Below are 16,272 nucleotides of genomic sequence, written 5' to 3' on the forward strand. Positions count from 1 at the left end.
ATATATATATATATATACAACCCCATTTCCAAAACAGTTGGGGCGCAGTGAAAAATGTAAATAAAAAACCAAAATGCAATGATGTCCAAATCATTTAAACCCTATATTTCATTAAAAATTTCTTTCTGGAAATCATGGACACGGTGTCCTCCGGGCACAAGACCACTCAGCTTGTTATCAGTGCACTGTTCAAAAGCCAGCATCCATGATAGTATAGGTGTGCATTTGTGCATATGGCATGGGTGACTGGCAGATCTGTGAAGGCACCATTAATGTTAAATGATATATATATGATTTGGCAACATATGCTGCCATCCAGACAACGTCCTTTTCAGGGTAGGCCTTGCTTATGTCAGCAAGACAATGTATCACCACATTCTGCATTCCGCACATATTACAACAGCATTACTCCGTTAAAAGAGTTTGGGTGCTAAGCTGGCATACCTGGCATACCCAAACACTGTTGTCAAAAGAAGAGGTGGTAAACATGCCCCCATCCCAACTTTTTGGAATGGGTTGTTGGCATTTAATTCAAAATGGGCTTATATTTTTCAAAAACCAATAAAATTTCTCAGTTTCAACATTTGATTTGTTGTCTTTGTAGTATTTTCAATGAAATACACGGTTAAAATGATTTGCATTTCGTTTTTCATTTACATTTTGCACATCGTCCCAACTTTTTGGAAATGAGGTTGTAGATAGATCGATAGTCCACCAAGCAATATCCACTCACACCATGCCAAGAATGATCCACCACCCAAATAATACTTGCTCTGTTGTGGTCCTGTGGGGGTCCTGACCGTTGAAAAAAACACACACACACACACACACACACACACACACACACACACACTACAAGTCAATAATTGATCAATCATTATAATAATATTATAACTAAATATAATATCAATGTTTTAGTATTTAGTGTGTTGACCCTCAGCCTTTATTACAGCTTCCATTTTTCCATTCTTTTCAGGAGATTTCAATTCAGTTTTTTCAAAGAAATCTGCAGGTATTAGCATATTGTTTAGCATATTCTCTCTAAGTTTTGTGTGATGAAGTCGACATGCTTGACAGAGTCTGTGAAAGATGAAGAAAATAGGTATGTAATGTAATATGTAATGTTAATGTGGAAAGAGACACCTAAGAGCATAGTGAAGGACTGAGACATTTCTTTGATATTTGAAATGGATCTTTATAATTGTCTGCAGGGACATTTAAAAATGCAAGTATTTGCAAAGAATATACCTAAAAACAATGCAACGAAACACATTTACTAAGTTAATGATGAGCTTTAAATGAAAATATTTAAGCTTATGAAACATTCATTATCCATTTATGCATTGCATCATATGCTGTGGATTTACTGTTTTTTCAGTGAAATAATGACTAGGTAAAATTTAGCAGATCAAAATAACTTAAAGGGCAATTTTTTTTTCAAAATTTCTGTGGAATTTACTGGTTGAGATATAAACAAAGTCTTGATGTGAAATGGTTGATTTGCAGAGAAACTTAGAGATTCAGACTGCTTTACAGTGGCGGTGAAAGGAGCCAGAAGTCCTGATATCTACAACACAAATATAGCCATTTCATTGACCATTGAAACCCATCAGATGTCTTAAAAAAAGTAAAGTAAAGGTCAGTCTCAAAAAAGTTTTTTTGGCCATTATTTTGCCTTAGAACGCCCTTTATGTATCCTTCCATCATGAATAGATTTAAATGAATGGATTCAAATTTGCTTATATGTGATAGAAATTTCCCTTCTTAAAGGGGAATTCAACCATTTTTTCAAAATCTCTAATGCTGTCTCTAAAACAAAAACAAAATCATTCAGAGTGGTTTGATGGGTGAAGTGATGTGAAGATATGTTTTAGACCAAAACTTTATCACCAAGCCACTGTAACACAAGACATCAGGCAGTGTATTCATAACTAGGACAAATTCACCAATATCACACTTGCGCACATATCAGAGTAAATGAAACTAGTTATGACCCACCTCTGTATATATTATAGAAAAATCAACCAGTTGTCAAATTGATCAAAATCTCTGACTAATTCCATCTTTGAGATGTAAACAAAGTGATTCAGAGTGGTTTGATGTGAAACGGTTCACTGTAGAGACACAGTCTCAGATTTCTTTATACTGGTGGTGATAGGAACCAGTAGTCGCCAGGTCCACAGTACAAATATAGCCCTTTTTATTTACTTTCCAGAACCACCGGTGAACCTAAATTTGCTTGCTTAAAAAAGTTTTCTTTGGGGATTATTTTGCCTCAAAATGCCCTTGCATGTACCCGTCCGCCGTGAATGGATTAAAATTAATTTTATGCTAAAACTTTATCACAAAACTGTAATAAAACAATGCCTCAGACATCAGACAGTGTATTTATAACCATTTCATATAATAACCTTCTGTGAGGGAGCTTTTAGAGACATTAAAGTCTTCACACATCTGGTTCCTTTCATGAGCAATTCTGACTCTGCCTGTTTCTTCAGAACGGAACATTTCACACCAAACCAATTTGAATTACATTTTGTTTACATCTCAACCAATTAATTATATAGAAATGTTGTGAAAAAGGGATGTAGTTCCCCTTGGACAATTAAAAGTTAAACTCAAGAAAAAATAGGGCTTCAGCCAATGCTTTCCACATATGACGTGCTCTCCGATCTGCCACTAGATGGCGCTCCATAACAGGGAACTATAGGTGGACCCTTGTCTCTGCCTGTGACCTGAACTTGACCTTCACGTAGACCTTCGCTGAAAGGTCCATACTGGCCTGCTGTCCTAGGTGTATGAGATGGTACTCAATACTGCTGGTGAAGCTTATAATGATAATATGGTGTGTCTATATGTGGTCAGCCATTATGTTTAGTCCATTTTAAATATACAGCCAGAACGGGCCATGTGTTACTGCTACTCTGTCTGGTCAGTTCATATTCCCTGCTGGGTACAGCAGATATTATTAGAAGTCCCACATGGAGGTAAGTGGTGTATTAATAGAAGATGCAGTACAAAAAACCTCCAACCAGCTCAGAATTTCTTTCAATTTAACTCAAAATTATTGGGTTCCCATTTTAGCCTTAAAGTCAGGGAACCTGTGAATGAACAAAGGTATAGGGCATAGATGATGAGGTGAACTAGAAGCTGTTGTTGTGTGGGGGTGGGTTCTCGCACACCACAGGGCACACAGTGGGTGGAGCCAGAGGATGCGGTTGCCATAGGTACTTGGAATGGTGCCAGATGAAGGGAAAATGTATTTGCATGTATTCAAATTTCTCATGAATAATTTACAGCACTGCGGACGGGTCACATGCCCACATACACATGCGCCATCTCCCCCACTGCATCTTCCCTTCTACTAAACAAGCCTCATTTTGTCAGAGGAGAATGGAAAGGTATGTTGTGTCATTATAATAGATCTCATACTAATATACCTCTTACTATTATAACGTTTTTTTCTCAATCATAATTATTTTTCTATCCATATCACTAGAAATATCTCCACTTTCATTAACAAATATGCTGATGCAGGCCTTCTGCTGATCACCTGGTTGTGAGATGTACATTCAAAGGTATGTAGATGTAGAAAAAGAGGCTGCTGGTGTGTATGGGTCTCATACCATTATGTTTAAGGGGAGTGATCCACGAATTGATATTCTCCCACCGTAATTTACTGTATAAGATTTAAGGGGGGCTGTTGGTCAATTAAAGTGTGAAAATGACCTGAGAACCACACTGTATAATCAACTGTGCAGCTGCATTTCTCAGCATCTGATCTTTCATATCTCAGCACTACACCCCTCTTCACCCTACAGTAACACATGATGTGGCTTATTGGTTCATCTCTTGCTCAGGAAGTGATGTGGAAGTGATGTAAAACCTGGGGATTGGGGAATATTATTAGAGGGCGTGGTCTGGCTGAGAGGTAAACAGTCTCCATTTTGCCCGTTTGAAAGGCCAGTGGGCAAAACCTGCCGTAGTGTTGTGCTTGCCTTAAAGAGGGTGTGTAGTTATGAACAATAGGTGTGAAATATTTTATGTGGTCATTTTTAAATTGTAAGACTGAACATGTAAAATATTATTTTGCTCTTTGAGGAAAAATATTTACTTCATTTGCTTTTGAACAGGGACAGTGCGCAGTCATCAGCATCATTGTTTCATGACGTAAATGTGCCAGATTCAGCCAAATGGACAATTTTCCACTAATATACTAAAGGCTATTCTATAGAATACCCCTAATAATGAGATCTTAATAAATAATAAAATAAAAACCATAATCGAAAATGAATCATAGTGTAATATATTTTAAAAAATAAAAGCCTTATAAATATTGTTTCTTTAAATATGAATAAATGTGTATTAAACAATTTATCCGTAATGGGAACATTTTAACGCTGTGGAAAGTTTAATGACTGTGGTTCTTTGGGTAATTGTTTAATCAAATTTTTAATTATTATATATCAGATTTTTAAAAACGCACTAATTTTGGCGGTAATTAAAAGTCCTACTAAGGTCCCCTGATTATACAGTTAGCAGCTGCTTGTTAGTGTAAATGCGTTCGTGTCCAGAAACAACGGGTTCCACTTTTTTCGTTTTTTTATTTATTTTATTATTCTCTCCAGATTTGGAAAAATATATCAAATTACCAAATAATTCAAGAATTTCGACATTTTCTCAGAACCTTCCTGCTTTTTCGTCAGGCACAGTTTTCAGCTCTAAGGTGAGAGTGCCCGGCGGTTTCTTCATTAGTCCGTTTTCACGTTATTTTCTTCTTTCCCTCGTTAAACTGGACCGCATTACGCTGCAGTTATACTGGCCTGATGTTTCCACCTCTCCCACACACACTTAATCGCCACGAAATTAACAGAAAACAAGAATACAGAATTCTTATAGATGTGTTCCGCTACAAATTAAAAAAGACCTTGAACGCGACGAAAATCATGCTAGCAGGCTAATAAACGAAATGTGGTTCGCTAAAGATACGAACAGAAACATCAACCGCTCACTAAAATTAACACACAAGGTTTTTTTGCGTTTAATACACCATACACAATACATCCCTTCCACAAATACTATAAGAAACATCTTTAGTGCTGTATAATACATCTAACCTGATGTCATTTTTCACTTTGTGTAGTTAGTGTTCTTACAGCATTGTCTGTAACACGTTTGTGGCTTTATATTCTGTGTCCAAGTTTATTATAAGATTGTTGTGGAAATCCTGTGATAAATTCTAGTGTATCTTTTCTGTATTGTTTTTTTTCCTTTTAATCTGTTTTTTGTGCTCATCTCAACTCCATAATTTGTTAGAAGTTGATCAAACAGGCCTATCCTTTCTTCTGCTAATCAAATTAGTCCATTGAAAAGTTTGAGCAAACTTTGTTCAGAGCCCATCACAGTAGAGGCCCAGCAGCTTTAATTTAGTCAGGATAAATAAACCTTATTTGGGTGAACACCGACACTCAGAGCCTAACAAGATTAACCAAGTAGACCAAGTGTGGCAATTCATGCTGTCTTTCAATGTAGGGTGTGTGTGTGTGTGTGTGTGTGTGTGTGTATAGTCTATGTGCGTGTCTAAAACCAGATGCAAGTGCTTACCCCACTCAACCAGTTCAGTGCACTTTGGGCCTATTTAGCAAGCCCACCCAAGAGGAGAGCAGTGAGCCTGAACAAGTGTTATTCAAGGCATATTCATCTCCTCTTTCCTTTTACACACACACACTGGGGTGCATTACAGGATTTTTGACTAGTGCTGATTTACATAATATATACTACATGCAATGTATCCTTTCCAATTTGATTCACACTTAGACCGCCATTATACTGGAATAATCACAGTCATCAGACTACCTAACCATTTTTCCTATACTTATATTTTTTCCCATTACATATTCCCTTTTATTCAAATGAAGAGAAGCACACACTGCAGAATACTGTATTCAAAACTTTATTGAAAAAAGCTTTAAGACAGAAAAATAAAAAGAAACTTTCTCATCACTGTCTAAAAATATGTATCATCCTTTTTTCAGCAGTTGTCTTTTACAGTGTGTAAAACTTTTTTACAATTAGTGAATAGAATAGAATAGAATAGAATAGAATAGAAAGGCTCCAAAATGATTTGGGCTAAAATCTCTTTCCAATCCTTGCATTAAAAGTTAAGAAGAAGTTAAGTTTTTCCCTTCTCCTGTAAAGCTACTTAGATTCATGTCTTTCGTTGGACAGTGATGTTATGATGTATTATATATTTGCTGTTATTGATGTGCTGAGAAGGCAGCAAGAACTAAAAGCATTCAGAAGTACCACCATGATGGAGTGATACAGAAATAGCCACATGTAAACCATTTTTCCTTTCCTTCCAGTTCTATTCCATTTCCCAGTAACTGTCTTGGGAAAGAGTATTTGAATATTATATAAGACATATATAAACTAGTTCTGAGTATGAACATTGCCAAAAACAAACAATAATATATTTGTGCATGTGTCTCACTTACCTCTTATTGTTTGCTTACCTTTTGCAGATTGACCACAGTCTTCGGGTGTTTACACTGCAACAGAAATGTCATGAAATATCCAGACTTTAGGTTGAAGTATAAATCAAAAGAACCTCAGGAGCAAAGGTAAGACATTCAATAGAAACTCATTTTTGAGGTTGTGTACAATTCACAAAAAACTCAGCACAGTCCTGCAGTGCACGTCTGATGGCTGTTTTCTTCTCCCAGTGCTGGGCCTGAACGAGAGCTGTTGGACATCACTGTCATCAGCGTCGTCATTGTGTTCAGTGCTGTTTCTCTCTTTCCAGAAGGGCCGGTCAGTCTACTCTTCAGTCTTAATTCAGCATCCCTGCAGTGAGTGATCTACGGGTAAGGAAGCAAAACAGTCCAATCTGAGCGATTCATTTGGATAACAGAATGAGGTCATTGTATCAGATGGACTGTTTTTTATAGTTTGTTTTATACAGGCACTGGTGCAAGTTTCAGCCTAGTTTGTGGCCCAGCAATAACAAAGGCTTTCAGATACCACTGCTAACATTTAAACACAGCATGATTTTGTTATGACACCAACTACGTTTACTTTTACAGGTTTAAGAATTATTTGCCTCAATATTACCTCAATATTACATGTAAAAAGACTATTCCCTGATATTACTTGTGTTTCAGTCTTCAGTTTGTCATCAAATCAGTATAACTGCTTATGAGTGTATTTTGCTGGCCTAAGTACAGCCATATGCAGATGTTTTAATGTTTTACGTTAATGCTTTAATGTACAATTACTGTTTATTTGTTTAATTTGGCATATCAGGAAAAATACAATTTTTATACAGAACATTTTATACTGAATGTTTTATTTTTTCTGATATGTTGAAATCAGCAAATAAAAGGAAACTGCAAGAAAATGTGCATAAAATTACATATTTTTAGTTTTTTAAAGTGGAGGTGTAGTTTTGCTTAGAAAATTGGTAACCAGGCGTGTTCAGTCTTTTGCATACAACTGTAAGTGCCTGTCGTATACAGCACAGTGCAAAAGGCCAGCCAGGAAAATTGTTTAGAACAATTTATCTAGGCAATAAATTATTATTTACTAGTAAAAACGCTTTTTCAAACTTAAACTGCCACTTTAAGTGCACCCCTCAGTCTTTTCCAAGGATTTGTTATTTGCCACTATCACTGATCAAAAGTAGGTGTTTGGCTGTATCCAATCAGATTAAAGTGGGCAGAGAGGGGCGGGGTTTCTGAGCACCTATGCTGACCTTTCTTTCCAAAGTCGCTCTTGAATTATAGAGAGTGATTTAATGGGGTCTTTTGGTTAAAGGTTGGCACGACAGGCGTTGATGAAGTTCTGTTCGACAACTTTTACCTGTGCCAACGTTTGGTCACTCTGGTCAGATTACTTATTGTGTTGATACTGTAAGTGAAACTAAGTAGGCTACATATCCTCCACATTGAACACATATTTTAGTGCAGAATTACTGTTTATTTGCTGGACTAAACATAATTGGGGGGGTGCAAATGGAATGGCACATTTTAAGCTGGATTTCTTTCCCAGTATGTTTAAGCAGAAATTTTGAAGGAATGACAGGAAGATGCCATATAAAGAAAATAAGGTACTTTCACTACAGTGGTGTGGTCAGTGTGTGGTCTACAACACTGCACCATGTCATCTGTTTTTGAAATAAAAGTTACAACATATCATCAAAAAATCATGATATCATAGTCTTAATTCACACACACCCACAGACTCACTGGGTGACCTCTGAGTCTCTGTTTAGGCACAGGTCACTGCACAGACTGTCTGGCCCCACCACACACTCTGTCTGGATCCTCTGTGTGACCTCTCATTTTGGGAGTGTGCGGGGGCTTATTGGGGACGAAATCAAATCCACTGGGACCAAGCTAACATGACCCATGGGACAGCAAAACTAGACGTACAGACACGTGCACTCAAACTTCACATCAACAAAACTCTTGCCAAAAGTAAACTGAAAGACAGCATGTTTTGATGTAGTAATATGTAGCACTGTGCAAAAGTCTCATGTGCCTAAGCACATAGTTTAAAGCCCTTTATATGGGCAGTAAGTAGTTTTGTTAGTAAAAAAAAAAACACTTTCAGAATAAATGGAATAAATGGGAGCAAATATTAATATTGTTAAAAGGAACAAGAATTTCTTGTTTTTTAAAAGGAATTTAACATCTCATGAGCTAGTTTGAGGAACAAAAGCTCCAGATTTCTCCTCAATGCTACCAGCCGTCTCAGTGGTTTCTTCAAATCCGTCACCAGCACAGCTGATTTAATTTAATGAAGCATTGATTAGCCACATGATTTACTAATTGATAACTATACTAGGCTTGGAAGTTTGGAAATCGAACACATTAACATGCATAACATAACCTCTTATTGTATTAATGCTATTTGTAAGTATTCAAGTAATAGTATTTTTCTGATCAAATAAACACTTGCACCCTAATTAAATAGACTTTTGCACAGTACTGCATTTTATTCATACAGACATTTGATTTAAGTAAATTCTATGCATCACGTTCTTCAGTGCAGCTAAAGATGAACGTATGACGGGAGTCTTTTCATGACAATTATGCTGTTAAAGTGAGCAATAGAAGTCTAAATCTCTGATCTAAAGACGTCAGTGGTACAGCGTATAATCTCCTAATAAAAGGAAATGTTGTCTCTTTGAAGTGCCTAATATATTTGTCTTTATTCCTCAGTAAAGAAAGAATTCTCCATCCATGGAGAGGTTTTCTCAGCATATAATTCATCACTAGGAGTGTAAAACGCAGAATTATTTTTAAAAATACAGTGAATAATCAAATACTCAAAAGAACTATTTACACAGTGGACTAAAAACTAAGCATGGCCGGTTTGGGCTTTTTCATGTTAAAAATAGCCTGAGTAAGCCTGAGAATGGTGCATCTCTCTAAAAATGGTGCATAAATTTGAAATGTTAGAATGAATTACATCATTTATCATAAAACCGTTTAATTTTGTCAGTTTTTGGCCAAAATAACATTCTCTGGCAAATTTAAAAATCCAAAACAAGCTTGATGTGTTGTTCTATTGTCTCTATTCCAGTGCTTTATGAGTAATTCTTCTCATCACATTTATTTTTTCTTGAAATGCACAGTGATTCCCATAAAATGATTCATCATACTAAAATGATTAAATCATATCTAATTGTGGTGAAATCTTAAATTTAATGATGCACTGAAAACATTTGTAATCGTGTTTGAATCAAATTGTTGTAAGGCCTCTGATTTACACCCCTATTAATCACTGTAGCCTCCAGAGTACCTGCAGAAATGCTTAACTGCATAAAGGTCAGTGTGGCAGACAGTTTGATCCAACATTAAAGACATGTCCCATACTGTACACAGAAAAGTGATGCATAACATTTAATTCCTTAAAAAAGATCAGTCACTCCTGTTCATTTTCTGTCCTGTTGATTTTCTTAATGAAAACACATCAACACTCTACATGGAATATACCTCAGGAAGTTCTATACACACTTGCCATTTATTTGCTGAATTTATCATATTGGGAAAAAGTAAAACATAAAATCTGGCATGTGCAAACATTCCAAGGATCAGTTGATTATTTATTGATGTGACAATTAGTTAAAACACATTTTTGCACATTTTAAGGCACAAATATTTTAAAAACATAAAGTAATGTGCATGTGCAAAAGTTTTTACACTTTGTTAAATTCAGCAAATAAATTAAAATAATGCCCTAAAACTTGCAGAAAAATACCATATTGAAGTCTGTTCCTTATAGAGGAGGTATTAACTTATTTTACACTTAGAAAATAAGATGTCGTTTGACCAGGGACGTTCAAACATTTGCATGCAAGTGTACATCATTTCCACATGAATAAAGTATATTACACCAGCACAGTTATTGCGAAAAGTACATGAAAACAAAAATGTGGTTTCATATTTTATTCATGTCCACATTTGAGTCAAACAAATGGAGTGCAGTACTTTTTTTTTCCATTTCAGTCGAGGCTTGTGCCTCTAGTAGGTTAGCTGCTATAAGTAATAAATCTCTAGCATCTGCGTAAGTATAAATGTCTGCTGTGCTCAGAGTTAGACTAGGCCAGACAGAAGGCGTCTGCCAATGGCTGTTCTATTAGTGTAATATATTCACAATTAAAGGGTGGAGGGGGTCTGTGTGTGTTTGTTGGGGGGTTGGAGGGGTGTCTGGTCAGGGTTATGAGAGAGTTGGGGGAGACAGAAGGGTGTCTGGTTGTGTGGGGGTGGAAGACTTTAGGAGAAGTAGCAGGGTGTCTGGGTACAAGTGTGGGAGAAAGATTTGAATGGGCCGTTGGGGGTGGGGGGGGGGGTGGTCTGGATGCAAGTGTGTAATTTTGGGTGTGTGTCTGTGTCAGGGTAAGAGACACAGCTTGAGTGTATGTGCCTGGGTTTAGGAGGGGTGTTTAATGTGAGGTTCAGGTTTTAATTTGAATCTTTGTCTTGAATTAATTTTGCAAATTACAGGGCCCATAGCTTACATTTTTAAATTTATTGTTTTTTTCCTGAGGTCCACTCAATTGTGTGAGTTTATATGAGAAAAACAGTCATCGTTCATTTTCATATTACCATTTCCAACCTCTCTGTATCTCTTAGAATTAAACAGGGTGTTTTTGTTTCTGTCTGATATGTAAATTAACTGTATTCTGATACAGCCGTGTATTGGTGTGAGGCACAGTAGTGCAGGCAGAAACACTCCTTATAACTTCAGCGTGAATGGGTGGGGCTAAACTTCTATAAGCTGAATAAGCAGATATATGTAAATGAGTTGGTAATACGTATCAGACTGGTTGTATTTGTAGCTAAGTTTCTGTATATGGACTGTATAGCCTGGGGAGTGAATGGTAGATTTTTTGAAACAGTGTTTACGCACTACATTAACGTCTCTTATTTCAGTAGAAGGGAGGAAAACTCTATTTTTCATGAAGTGAGTTTTCTAAACCTTGTGTAAATATAGGCAAAATTGCTATTATCTTGTGGCTGTGTGATGCTTACTTAATGTCATAACTGTTTTTTTTTCCTTCATTTTTTACACCATTTGAAAATGCCAGCTGCCATTTACATTTTGTGAACATTTCATGATGAATGGACCAATAGACATGGTCCAGAATGTTGTGCAGTTTTGTTAAGCATTTTCTTTCTTCCTCCCATAGAATACCAAATGTAGTCTATCAGCCAAGACATGTTACCTCTCTAAGGTTCTCTTCTTTCATTTTGCACTGAATCTATGCAGCTAATGTAGCTAACAGTAATGGAAGCTTTTAACCATCCATTGTCCAAACCGTATGCCTAAATATTCCCACATTTGGCTCAATTATCAAGTTGTTCAGTGATCTCAAATAGACTTGCTTCTGCGGTTTATGGCACTGTGTGACATACTGTTAAGCCCCTTTCACACATGCACTTTTATCCCTGAAATTTGACAGTACTTAACCAGGAAAGGGCTAAGTAAGAATGCAAGCTAGAGTCCAGATAAAAATCCAGATAAAGTTGACGTGACACTTTACCTGTACAAGACCCAGTACCCGGGAAACTAAAACGCAGGGTCATGTGTGATAAGAAGCTGATGCATTACCAAGAAATACGAAGGCATCTAAATTACACCTGAAAAAGCTGAATGTTTTAGTCATGCTTGTTTTTACAGTTAATTTTTTGTGTAGTTTTGCAAGTAAAAATAATAAAGGAAGTTCTGTACATAAATCATTATCATAAATGTAGGCATCCTGGTAAAATACAGTTTAAGGGCTGCATGGATCAGTAATCCAAAGCCTGAACTTTACTGGTAGAAGTATCTTGATATTGTCCCAGGTTTTAAGTGTCAAAGATGCTTTGATAAGAACAGTGGGCAAACCAATTACAAACCGTAGTTGTGGCCACCTTGGAGAGTGAATTTTGTCTGTAAAATTGTCTGGTTTTGTGCACTAAATTATCTTGACTGAACAATTACATTAAGATCTAAATTGTGTGATTTTCAGAACATTTTCTTGAACACGAGTGTGAACATGCAATGATAAATATCTGCCAAGCCATTCTATCATTAGCATTTGCAGGCTGTTTTCCTGATGAAATTATCATTCTAAGTGAGTGTGCTGTGGAAGCAAGTGCAGAAAGTGAAGAGAAGTTTAGTGTTCGCCTTTTCTAATCTGGGCTTCTATTCTATTTTTTTCTTTTTCTGTCGTCTTCTCCACAGCCAACTGATGAAGCCAAGAGAGAGAGAGAAAGAGAGGGAGAGTAGAATGGTTAAAAAAGGAGGACAAAGTGAGAGTAAGTGAGTTCTATGTGTGTGTGTGTGTGTGTGTGTGTGTGTGTGTGTGTGTGTGTGTGTGTATGTGTGTGTGTGTGTGTGTTCTCATTCCTCTCCCACACCCCCTCCTTTGCCTGGATATTGTGTCTTTCCAACAAAGACGTAGGCCCTCATTAAAAATACATGTCATTGGATCACACCTCGGCTGAATCAAGAGATTGTGGCGAGCTTTAAGAGGCCGTGACTGAGCCGTGAATGGGTGGGCCAGGACAGCCATGGCAATAGAGCGTGGAGCCCAGCCCAGCCTGCCCCGGGCTATGGGAACCAGGTCCCAGGGCTAGGGGTCACTGCCTGTCCGTTAGACCCAAGAAATCCTTTCTGGCCAAAACTCTGAGCAAACAAACTTTCACGAGAGAAGTCGCTTTAAGAAAATTTATTAGATGTGTATTTTGTTGTATTTTTCCTACTTATACTATACAGTTGATTCAGATGTACTCTATAATAAATATGTAATTTATTAAACATTTGGCTGATTTGGCCAAAGGCAACTATGCAGAATTTTTACAGTTTCATAGTAAATATCAGCTGAAGTGCTACATATTGAACACTGATCTGTAGTTTATCTCTGTCATTGAAAATAACAGCAACTTTATAGAAGAAGATGAAGCTGTTAAAATAATGTAGGTAGCACATTTTTATCTTCTAATAAGAGTAAATATTTTATGTTATATTAAAAAATACTTTTATGTTTATGTATAAAAAATATTTAATGGAGGTTTGCTGTTCAAAATTTGTTCATTCATCATGAGATATTCACACACTGTAAAATGCAACTAGCATTTTAAATGGTATAAAAACAATATGATATATTATAAGACATAAAATCTTATGATAGTTGCAATTTTCTCTTGAAACTCCGGTACTACAAAACTAGTAGTGAAATAAACTCATCAGAACAGCTTTCTTAATGTCAACATGAAATCAGTTTTTGTCTGTTTGTCTGTCTCTTTGGTTTGGAACATAATGGCTTTTGGCCTCTAAAACGTCTTCTGAGATTTCATTACCAGTGGATGGGAAAAATATTTTTTATATAATCTTAATAAAATATTTTCCTCCCACTCCCCCTGCCTGTCATTGCGAGAAACTTAGTTAGTTCAGACACCACTGACACCAATTTTCCCTCTCAAATATATTATGTATATATTTAAATTTTGCTTTATAAACATCATAGTTCCAGTTGTGTTAAGATGTTCACATGATGTAAAGGGCAGCTGGCCCTTTAAAACCTCTTAAACAACCAGACTTCCTAAATTGTAAAGACTAAATAAAAATGCAACTCCTTTCAAAATTTAAAACTGGACTGTACAATAGATGCGAGCCGGGTGGACAGGATTCTGCTGACAGTGGCCATGCTGAGGGAGTGGTCATGCCGAGGCTAGGCCGTGGGCAGACCGCAGGAAGCCCCAGAGACGGCGGAATGAGGGCACACTCTGAGCTCACTGCGCTCCGTCCTCTCTCCTGTATGAACGTAACGAGCACTCTCTCTGATCTGAAGCACCGTTTTAATAGAGCACTTTTCACACAGCTTTTCATTATCTTTCCTTAAAGCATGAAATGAGACCCACAGGGCAAATATGAGAGATGGTACAATGGCACCCAGTGTGCAGTGTGTGTGTATGTGTGTGTCTGACAGAAGACGATGGTAAGAAGACACACAGACACTGCTCTCTTTCTGTATGTTACCCATATTAAAGCCGCCTCATTCTATGCAGTGACAGAGCGGCCAGTTCCTGATGCAAATGCTCGAGTGCAAATAGCCCATTAGCTTCTGTATATTCAGCTCATCAGCAAAGACAGGGCTTGCCCATCAGTGCAGAGTAGCAGTCATGTAGTAGCCTTTGTCAGTTCAGACAGTCCATATATAGAAATTAAGCTGCAAAAGCAGCCTGTTTCGAATTAATTGTTTTTGTGATGTCACAAAAACCAATGCATGTGCAAAAATCCATTTATTCAGCGAAATCCAATTTGTTCAGCCCCACCCATTAACACTGTTATTTACAATGTTATAAGGAGTGTTTCAGCAGACTGTGTTTCAGGAAAAATCAAATCAGGACCAATCGAAACAGAGGAAATTTACATATGTTAGTTTGAAAGGAACAGTAATATATTGAGGCTGTTAAATTCTAAAGCATATAAAGGTTGGAAAATGTAAAGAAATATATTTTTTACTGTTATTGTTGTTCATATCCTCATGCAAATATCATAAGTGGACATGCAGGGAAAGTCTAAATACCAGAAAAATGTAGGATATGGCCACTTTAAGCATGGTGTAGCAATAGAGGGAGCCCTAAAATTGCATCAGTACAGAAATTCAGTCTTGTTCTCTAGAGCACCAATGTCTCCTCCCACTCCTGAAATTAGGACCCCTGGGTCTCTCTCCATAGCTGTCTAGTCTGCATGCCTAACAGAAAAGGCAGGTGGCACAGATGCACTGTTCTTCACCTGCCTGCCCTCTGCTTCCCAAAATAAGCCCACAATGTGCAAGCAAACCTGGCCCCTATTCTTCACCAGAACTAAGCAGAAATGACCCGACGCAGAGCTGTGCTGGAGCTTTGTGTTTGCTTGCTACATCTTAAAGGAACAGTTTGGCTCAAAACAAATGTGCACAATTTTCTCTTTCTCCCAAGTGTAGTCAACCAGCCAAGATCTGTTTGGTGTGTGAAGCTTAGAAATCAACAAACCGCAAGGAGGTCTATTTGAGATCGCTTAACATGGTTTGAGGCAAATATGTGATGATTTAGGTGTTCAGTTTGCACAGTACTACATGGAGAAAAAATAAGATTCTTACTTGTTAGCAACATAAGTTTCATCGCTCCAGTAGAAACTAATAAAACCAACTTCAGACAATGAACATCTCTTGACTTAATTTGAGGGTTAAACGAGCACTTTTAAGTGAGTAAGCTTAAACTCATTTCAGAACAACCTGGTCCACCTAGGACTTTGACCGTCACATATTGAACTTAGGCTTGAATTATGCTCTTAAAAATAATAGTCCCTACGTTGTCCTTGGGTTTTATGCATGTTTCTACAAAGAATATTTAATTTGTATAAAACTTATGCTTTATCATGAAAATTCTTTAAGCTCAAGCTCATACATCTCTTTCACAAAAATGGTTATCTGAAGAACTATCTATTAAAAGGTTCTTTGGGGAAGGTCATTCTTCTATGGTGTCACTCCAAAGAACCCTTTTTTGACACCTTTATTTTAAGTGCATATGAAGGATTTTAAGTGGTTCATCACCATTTAGAGTTTGATCATGTGTGCTGAGACTTTCACCTTAGTTGTGTCTTTCACATATTAAACTTTTGGGAAATATGGCTTACACAGAGTAGTCGCAGGATGAACAATATCAAGACAGGGCCGGAGAGAGAAAGAGAGAGAGATGGACAGAGTGAGTGACAGGAGGTAGAAGGTTAAACCCT

The 16,272-nt window shown here is 37.1% G+C and overlaps 1 long non-coding RNA gene across 3 annotated transcripts in view; it reads right to left on the reverse strand.

The window, feature by feature from the left end:
• Positions 1–5,937: 5,937 nt before the first annotated feature.
• The window catches only part of LOC108427105, a 50,010-nt gene continuing 39,675 nt past the window's right edge, over positions 5,938–16,272 (reverse strand). For all 3 annotated transcript variants that reach the window (XR_005129128.1, XR_005129127.1, XR_001857825.2), the window contains one exon: positions 5,938–6,860. This is a non-coding gene — a long non-coding RNA (uncharacterized LOC108427105). The remainder of the gene's footprint in view (positions 6,861–16,272) is intronic.

The sequence above is a fragment of the Pygocentrus nattereri genome, chromosome 19 (assembly GCF_015220715.1).
Source record: "Pygocentrus nattereri isolate fPygNat1 chromosome 19, fPygNat1.pri, whole genome shotgun sequence".
NCBI lineage: Eukaryota > Metazoa > Chordata > Actinopteri > Characiformes > Serrasalmidae > Pygocentrus > Pygocentrus nattereri.